Below are 9,982 nucleotides of genomic sequence, written 5' to 3' on the forward strand. Positions count from 1 at the left end.
AACATTAATGCCATTAGATGAAAGAGTGGGATGCATTTGTCTTGAGCTGTATATTTGATTCTGGTCATGCCACCTCCAGAAATAGAGACAAGAAAAAGCAAAAAATGAAGCTAATTTGAAATTAGGAGATGAAAAATTACTTAAAACTTTGATACAGAAAAAAAAATTGAACATATTAGAACTATATTACTTACAGAAACAACTAATAGGAAGCACGATAAGAAGTTATTTGTGAAATAATGAACTATATGGAGAAGGAACAGAATCCTCTTTGTCTGTCAGTATATTATAAAAGTAAGAAACGTGCTGGAACTAGGTGAAACTTAAATTGTAAAATAAAGGGGTGTTTAAACAATGTGTAATTAACATGTAGAACTGAATTTTTTTCAGAATCTACTGCTTCAAGAAAAAATTTGTGAGAAAGGGAGTTCTCATATCCAAAAAATTGTTTGACTTCTGGTTCAGAATTCTTCTAGAATAAAACTTATCTAAGAATTAGTCATGCATTATCGAAGGCTGTGAAAGGTTCAATCCTGACTTTGGTGTGATGGGACTTGGACTTTCTACACCAAATAAACATGATTGCTAGACAAAAAAGTTAGATATAAAATGGGAACCTGATACATTTTGAGTGAGAGAAGATGACAAGGATGTTAATTTTGACTGTGAACTAGATTTTCTGACACAATGATTCCCTTCCAGACATATATATCCACATTTTATTTTAAAAAGTGTATTAAGGTAAAAGAAATGAATACCCTTTATATTTTCCCAACATAATATTTAGCACTGTAACTGATCTCAGGACATAATGTAACACATTCAAGGTGGGGTTAAATGTATTTATGTAATTTTTGTCTCTCTCATATTGCACACAATAAAATTATCATAACTCCACATGGTCAAGTCATTGTAAAAGAGCAGATGTTATGTTCAAAATTAGAAAGTACTAACAAGGTCTTATTTTAACAAGGTCTTATTTTAAGAAAAATGTCCAGTTTGGTCTGCATTTAAAATTAATTAATCCTTTCCAGACACCCTGGTAAAAGACAAGAAAATGATCAATACACTAAAAATCATGATCAATATGGAAAAATAGTTGAGTGAATTACTGATATTTAATCTGAAGATTAGAAATATATCAAAGCCTGTAACAGATATTTTCAGATAGTAGAAGGATTTGTTAAAAAAAGGAGGAAATATTTGAATTCCAATATAAATTACTAATTTTTTAATTGTAGTAGTTTATATACATGTGTATATATAGTTTCTAATTTTTATTGTCAGACAAATCTCATCATAGTTGAAATTCTCTGGCTTACCAGTATATGAAAATCATAGGTTTCAAAACAAAACAAAAATAGCATATTTTTTAACTGAAATGACTTTTTATATGATTAAATAATGGTGCTACAAACCAAGATAGGCAGACTAATTATTTTCTATAAATAAATAAGCATTTGAACTTTATAGCAAAAAATTAAAATATTACATAGAAGGATTATACAAATAATATTCAAAACAAATTTGGGATAAACTAAATGCATATCCTAGGTTATTAAATTACCAGCCATGTTAGAAGCTACTATGTACCACCCAGGTAAGGGAGAGGTCAGGGCACTACTGCTCACAGGTCTATTGACTACTTTTCTGAAGACAGAACTCAGTTAAACTTTTGTTCTTTTTCTCTCAGGATTCTTACCACACCCCATGCCTTCCCAAGGAAAAATTCTTTAAGAGCATCCTTCCTGAGAAGAAAATCTGAGGATTTGTCAGCCATACCCTCTACTGCTGTCAGAATACAGGGGTATGTGCTCCCCAGCAAGCAGCCCATTAATTTACAGCTCATTCCTGAACATGACCAGTTGATGGCAACCTCATTATATTGTCAAAACTTAAAAGTCAAAATCTTTCACCCTCATTTTCCTACAAGAGCAAGATATAGCAAGGACAATGCATAATAAATTACATTGGAACAAAAGGAAGAAGAAAATAAGAAAAATTATATATTGTGTGGGCCTGAGGAGGCATGGAAAATTAGAGTGATGTGAACCATATGAACGAGCTTACAGCAAATAGACTCTCTCTACCCTGGTTTCTTTTTTTCTCAAGCTGGAATAACTATTGTCTTCCAACTTACTCTGCAGCTAAAGGTATATGAATTGTTTCTACATGTCTGCAGTGCTCTGATTCTCTGATCCATTTGCACATTTCCTCTTCTAAACCTCAGTTTAATACTTTCTCTTCTTTTGCTAGTGATTGATTTAGACCTTAAAGTGTTTTGTGATAGTAGTAAAAGAATGCTGTATAAAATGAACTTGTTTTGCACTACACCATGGAATTATAATTCAGATCAAAAGCAGATGAATGGGTTTTCTTTTCAAATTGATTTATCTGTTGTAAACAAGATGTATATACTGAAGAATGAATTTCTTTGGGACAGTAATAAAGGAAATACATATAGTTACAAGAAAATTTACATGTACACCAGTAAAAGCAGCTTCAGTCCTTCATGTTGCTATGTACTGATAAGCACATCCAAAAGCTGTGAGACATTTGTTGGAGTCTTGCTGACTAGAGGAAAACAAAGAAAAACAAAAAACCCCAATTTTTAGATTTTAATTTTGAATTTTCAATACAATGTTCAAATCAAAATGCTATAAGCTGATAAAAACACACTATAGTTCAAGAAATCTACGGAAACTCTCCTGAAAGTCTCATATATTATAGCAAGGACTGGTTTCCTTAAAAAGCCCTCCAAGCTGAAGCCCTCCTTGAACTTCTGCTGAAAGTTCTTATCAAATAATGATTTTTTTAGTCCCTTGAGGATGCTACCTGTTGATGAAGCTGAGGATATCTGAATTTTTGAGGAATTTACTCTAAGGAAACATAGGGAGAAGTTAGGAAGAAAGGTCAGAATTGTACTGACCATATTCATGTGTTGGTCTAACTCAAAGCGTTTCAGACATCACAAAGGTGCCACTGACATAAAAACTTCCCTACTGCCTTCAGATATTAGGAAGTGTTCAACTTTGGGAAGAATAATTGCGATGATCTCTTAGCCACTCAGAAGTTCTTATGCCTGCAAGACTTCAGAATGCAAGCTGTGAGTTTCAATGGAAATCAGTATTTATTTTTCATCAGATTCCTCTCTGCTTGTGAAGTTGCCTTATATAATCTGGGTTTGGGAACCTGCTGACATACAGCACTAATCAGATGTTTCACTTCCACACTAATCAGTATGCACTTTCTCTATGAGTCCATGGAATATTGTTGCATGCTGTTGTGCATTATTATACATGATCCATGATCAGTCATTTTCCACTGTTCCTATGTTCTCTATGCCTATGTCTGTGTGAAGAATCAGGTTTGAGAGCTCAGAAAACAATTTCTGTTCATCTAAGATGATTTTCTATACCTCTGAGTCCTTTTACAGAAAGAAAATATTCACCAGGTAACAAAGACAATGCTCCTGTTCATACTTAAGTCATTCACGTGAGAAATGTTGCCAAAATTCAATGCTGCTTTGTTGTGAAAATACTTTTGAAGAAGGTAGAAAGGAATAATAAAATAAATAAATAAAATAATAATAAAATAAAGTCTGGAACTGCCTTGAGAAGAATAATCTCAAGACAAAGGAGATATCAGGACAAACCTCTGCTGTGCATCAAGCAGATGGATTATGCTTAAGAATATACACAATTTTAAAACTTTTTTTTTTTTTTTTTAGTGAGATTTATTTCCTTTCACTATATATAATCCTCTTCTGAAAGTGTAAAAATATAATTGTATTTGGCTTATGAGGCAAGCTGGGCATCTGGGTGGGAAGCTACAGGGGCGGCTTCTGTGAGAAGCTGCTGAAAGCTTCCCCCATTTCTAAGAGGGCCAATGCCAGACAGCTCCAAGACAGACTTGCTACTGGCCAAGACCATCAGTGACCCCTGGAATATTGTGTTTAAGAAGGGAAAAAAGCTACTTGGAATAACAGCAGTGGAGAGAGGAGTGAGAATGTGAGATAGACACGTATGCATCCACCTAGGTCAGCAAGGAAGAAGTGAGGAAGAAGTGAGAGGAGTACTCCAGGTGCTGGAGCAGAGATCCTCCTGCACCTTGTGGTCCAGATCAAGGTGAGGCAGCTGTGCTCCTGCAGCCCATGGAGATCCACCTGCAGTCCCTGAAGGACCTCATGATGGAAACTGTACTGGAGAAGCCTGCTCCTGAAGGACTGCAACCCATGGGCAGAACCCACACCAGTGGGTTCATTAACCAGATCAGTTAATGAACAAATGCAGACTATTGGAAGGACCTGTGCTGGAGAAGTTCATGGAGGGCTGTCTCCCAAGGGATTAATCCCATGGTGGACCAGGGAAAGAGTTTGAAAATTCCTTTCAGAAAGGAGGAAGGAGTAGCAGACACAATATGTGATGAATTGCTCTCAGGCCCAATTCCCTGTTCCCCTGTGCTGCTGGGAAGGAGAAGGGAGACAAAACGGTGAGTGATGCTGAGGTCAAGAAGAAGAGAGGTGTGGGTGGAAGGTTTTTTTCAAGATTCACTTTCATTTCTCATTACTCTGATTGATGGGTAATAAATTAAAATGATTTCTACAGGTCAAATCTGCTTTACCCACAGCAGTTATTCTGAGTGGTCTCTCCCTTTCCTTATCTAGATCAATCAGCCTTTTTTTTAGTGTTCTGTCTCCCCTGTCTCTGTCCAGCTGAGAAGGGGAGCAACAGAGCAGCTGTGGCAGCACCTGACAACCAATCAATAATGTTGCAGTATTTCTCCATTTGTATTTATGGAAATTATTTACTGAATTTAACCTCAGTACACACTTAAGGAATTACATTCCACAGGGGCTCTGACTAAGGTATAGTGCTCCCAGGGAATGGATAAAGTGTCTGAAGTACACCAAACTTACCCCTCTGGGGTGTGAGAAATATTTCTGGAGTCATAAAAAGCCAGGTATAGATCAGAACTGTCTCTGTTATGAATCTGATCAAGGAGTAATCAGAAAAACCTAGTGTCAGTTGAGTAATCCTGCAGGGGAAGATGGAAAAAGACATACTCGCTATGTCTTATTTTTCTTTCTACAGTCTGATCACTGAGGCCATTAATTTCAGCTTCTATACAGACTTGAAACTATTATAAAACACATGAAGAAAGTTAACTAATAGGAAACTATTATAAAACACATGAAGAAAGTTAACTAATAGATTTCAGATGACATCATGACTATTATTAACAATAAAAATAATTTTTTTCTGTGTATGGCTTGAAGAGACATCCTCTCATGACAGAAGTACAGCAAAAATCTTTAATCCTAAATATAAAACTGAGTAGGATTTGAACACTAAAATGGTTGTAACAAGAAGCTAAAGGATGTGTCTACTTTTGCACTGGAAACAGGGATGATAGTTATGACACAGCAAGCCAAACCACCACAGAAATCAACCAAGCCTTTTTTTCTGCATCCTACATTTGTCATTGAACATTCTATAATCCTGCTGCAGTCTCCATGTGTTAAGTAATAAAAGACAAAAGCTGCTATTATGTTTTCCAAGTAATTTTCCATTTTTCTGCTGATACCAAAACCAAAAATACCACAATTCTCCTTCATCCAGAATGCTGTAAGTTTGACCTGTAGTGATAAAGTTCATGTTGTTGAAATTCAATCTCCTTGTGTTTTACAGATTTTAGCAGATTGAAAGTTTGGAAGATTTATTTAAATGCATTCAAGTACAATCCTTCCCTTTCATTTGAATCACTGTAAGATTAATGTTTGACACAGAGGAATACACTTTCTGGAAAATCAACCTATTCTTTTTCATGGTAGGTTTTAAAGAAACAGTTTTACTCCTAATGGAGTTCTTGGTTGTAATTTCATGCGCTTAAATATTTTATGCAGGTGGAACTTCTGGAAAGCATGAAAACCTAACAACTACTACAACTGAGTAAAACTCAAACAAACAAACAAAAAAACATACAAAAAACAAAACAAAACAAAACATCATTAAAAAAAACCCAAACGTAAAAAAAAACTCTTCAAAATCCTACCACCACCATCAAAAACACACAAAAAAAATCTAAACAAAAAAAATAAACCCCCCCTCCTAATAACCCCACAACCTTAAAATCACCAAAGCCAGACCAAAGTATGCAAGAATTGAAATTTTTGGAATAATGTCAGAGACACTAGCACTCAGTTACATCAGCTAATACTGAAGGAAAAGTAGTCCAGTGCAAAAAATTCTTCAAAATATGGGGTCAAAGAGAAAGGATAAATATAATAAAGGAGATATCCATGTATGAACTCACTAAAGAAATATAAGTCAATGCAGGACATACAAAATATACAATGGCTCTTATAGAATTCCAATATAACATCATTTACCATAGATGTCTGAGATACAGCACATTAAGGAATTTATGTTCTAAATATCCTACCCCCTAGTGGAAGCTCTATCTTATGCCTTAGTGGAATCCATGGAGAATTATTAGTTAATAAGGGGCTTGACACATCCTTTGCACATACACACATGAACAAATAAGTAAACATACATATACAGGACTTTGCTCTCTGTCTTTCTAGATATACACATACCTGTTTGGGGTCCATGTTGTGATGGACATCCCTTAATACAGAGGACAAGTAATGTTGAAAACTGTGGATGAACGAGCAGGAATTGTGCATGTCGGGGAAGAGGTGTCAGTGCTCTCCAAGAGCATATTTTCAGGATTTCCAGACATTCTTCTATCTCAAATCTGCATTAATATCACTGACCTTTCTTCTGGTGTGTGTTTTCTTGCTGTACTCTTTTGCAAAACCACATTATCAGGTCTGAGTGAGATGGTATGGCAAACAGGACAAAGGATTAGATTGTTACATTCCCAATTAGAATTTTGGCAGCTGTTCAAAACAGAACAAACTGCAAAAGATACACAAAACCTGGACCTGTGAAGATCAAAGTAATAAAATATGAAGAAATGAACTCATCATAAATTATATGGGTTTCTCATTAGCTCAAAATCCAGCCAGTGCCAAAGACAATGGAACAGATTTCAGGTATCATTAACACATTTTAAGGCAACTATTTTAATACAACAATAAGACTGAAACAATAGTTATGAATGACAGAAAAAAATAGATTAAAAAAACTACTAAAAGAAAACCAATGTGGCTGTAATTCACGTACAAAATAGATTTTTGTTGGCTTTATTTTCTTATGCAGCAGTTGAGATCTCAAAATCCTTCTTAAAGCTCAGTTCAGGGTTTCATTGGTTCCTCTGGCTGGGCACTGGGTCTGTCTATCCCACAGGCAGCAGGCTCACAGCTCCCACATGTGACGGAATTAATCTCAAATGAGATGAGGGGAACGTAAGTGTGTACCAGCCCTAGCTTATCTCTTGTATGTTAGTTTAACTAAGAAACCTGATCATAGAGACTAGAGAAAAAAATCCCACTGCACTCTTCAATAGTAATTTGGATTAAGTATGAAAACTGAAGAGGTTCTCCACTGCAACTAAAAAAAACAAGTTTTCAGGTGTCACTGTCAGACACAAAATGATTCACACAGACACAGCTCAAAGTGTGATGAAAGAAGAACATTTATTCTGTCCTTTCAGTATTTATAGGTTTTTAACAATGAACAGGGACTGGATAGCCAGGTTACCACCTTCCCAACCACACTGGATGTGAGAGATATCCATCAAAAGGCATATCTTTAATGGAATGTATAAACATTTATGTTTATAGTTATTTTCTTGGGAAAGTGGCTAGAAAATATGAGAACAATATCAAAAGGTCTGATTCTCAGGGCGACAGTCAGGTTCATGAAACAGCTGTGAGAAAAAAAATGCTTTGTAAGGCTTTATAGTGTTGTGTTTTACATACATTTCTGTGTTGAGACAGTAGAATACTGTCTTTGCTTCGAAGACATGAAAAACAAGAGGTTTTCATTTCTCCTCCTTTCTGTGCCCTGAGACATGACACAGTCACCTCAGAAAAGACCTTTGAGATCACTGAGTCCATCCTATGACCAAACACCACCATATCAACTGTACCGTGGCACTGAGGGCTGCACCCGTCTTTCCCTAAACACCTCCAGGGACAGTGATCACCACCTCCCTGGGCAGCCCATTCCAATGCTTAACAACTCTTTCTGCAAAGAAATCTCTCCTAATGCCCAAACTGAACCCATCCTGATGCAGTTAAGACTAGGTCCTCTCATCCTATTGCTGGTTGCTTGGGAGATGAGGCTGACTTCACCTGGCTACATCCTCCTTTCAGGTAAGCAAAGGATGATAAAGTCATCCTGAGCCTCTTAAGTCACTGCAGCTACCAGAAAGAACACATAAAGCACATGATGGGACATTTGAGATTTCAACTTCAGTAACTCTTCATGTTTGTGCTTATAAATAATTCAATTTGAATTTCTCCTTCCATTTTTTCCTAGAACCTTTCTTTTCTGTGCAATGTAAGTATCACCTAACTCATAGTTCAATCTTGCAATATCAAAGGGAAGACAGAAAAAGTCATCTGTTCATCTCACAGCTTTATATTTGGTTTCTCTTTGATATGGACAGAACTGGAGAAGAGACTTTTTTTAAATTTCATTACTAACATCACTTCCTGCCTGGCACATATTCTGCTGTCTGTGGTGATCCATGAATGGTGACGTATTTCCTCACATAGATGCAATTTACAATATACAAGAGGAGCTTTTCTGTTGTAGTTACCCTATTTCTAGAAAAGACTGTTGCTAACTTAAGCCTTCCCCACAAATATATTACCAAAAAGGTGATTTTAAAACATGTTGACTTCATATGTGTAAATATCCTAATTTTAGCTACGCATCATTTTCTCTGTTAAAATGTTAACAACATTGTTAGCATACCTTCACTAAATCAAGACTGTGTTGTTTTCTGTTTGTGGAAAATTGTTCATGTCATTAAGAGAAAAAGAGTAATCAAATAATTTGAAAAGTATTAAGGAAAATGCAGAACTCAAATTTTAATACTATAGTTCTTGGCTAACATCTCTTCATTGCTCTCATGTTGGGAATGCAGTGAAATGCAAACAGACATGGCTGGATACAAATTTGTAGAGGCCTATGTTTAATGGTTATCAAATTTTAACAGAAGGTTTTCTAAAAATCTATTTATTGTAAAATGTCACACCCTGAAGCTAGGGATTACATATAAGCTGCTGTCTGTGAGACTATATTTGATACATTAAAGAGTATGAATATGAATCCAAGAAAAATCCCACAGGAAATTCCAAGTTTTGGGATTAACTGTGCATTTTTTAAATGCAAGCTGTTTGAATTTCCAACTGTAGTTTCTCAACAAGCCACATATTCAATGTATTAGTTTACACAATTGTGTTGATCAATAGATTTATTTCAGATGCTGCTTTACCTTACAATGATTCTAGAATTGTGGACAGAAACAATGTGCCATGCCCTAAAATTGAAATGTATGTATTGGCTTTTCTTTTATGAAAATATGATGAGGTAGGTTCTGGAAGATATTCAATATATAAAGCAGTGTAATTTTTAAAATAGAAGACTGCTAGGTATTTTTTGCTTTATTTTTTTTTAATTCATATTCATATATTCATTTGCAGGTCTCACTGAATATAAAAAGGTATACAGATCTCCTCTAAAGAACATTTGTAATAAATTTCTTATTGAACTTTTTAAGGCAGCAGTGAGAACTCAGCAGTCATATTCAAGTCCACTCTTGCGTAACTTGGAGGAGCCAAGCTTTCAGGATGTCTGGCATTATTTTTTTCTTTTTTATTGTAAGCTTAATTTCAAGTGGAATTCCAAGTCTGAATTCCTCTGTTTGACAACACTTTACAAAAGGAATAAAAGTGACAAAGCAGGACTTAGCAGGTTTTCAGAGCCAAAGATATTGAAACTTCAGAGTTAATTTAAAATGAAAGATGGCATCAAAATCAATGAATTAGTGCATGCCACTG

The sequence above is a fragment of the Cyanistes caeruleus genome, chromosome 1 (assembly GCF_971803275.1).
Source record: "Cyanistes caeruleus chromosome 1, bCyaCae1.hap1.1, whole genome shotgun sequence".
NCBI classification, from domain to species: domain Eukaryota; kingdom Metazoa; phylum Chordata; class Aves; order Passeriformes; family Paridae; genus Cyanistes; species Cyanistes caeruleus.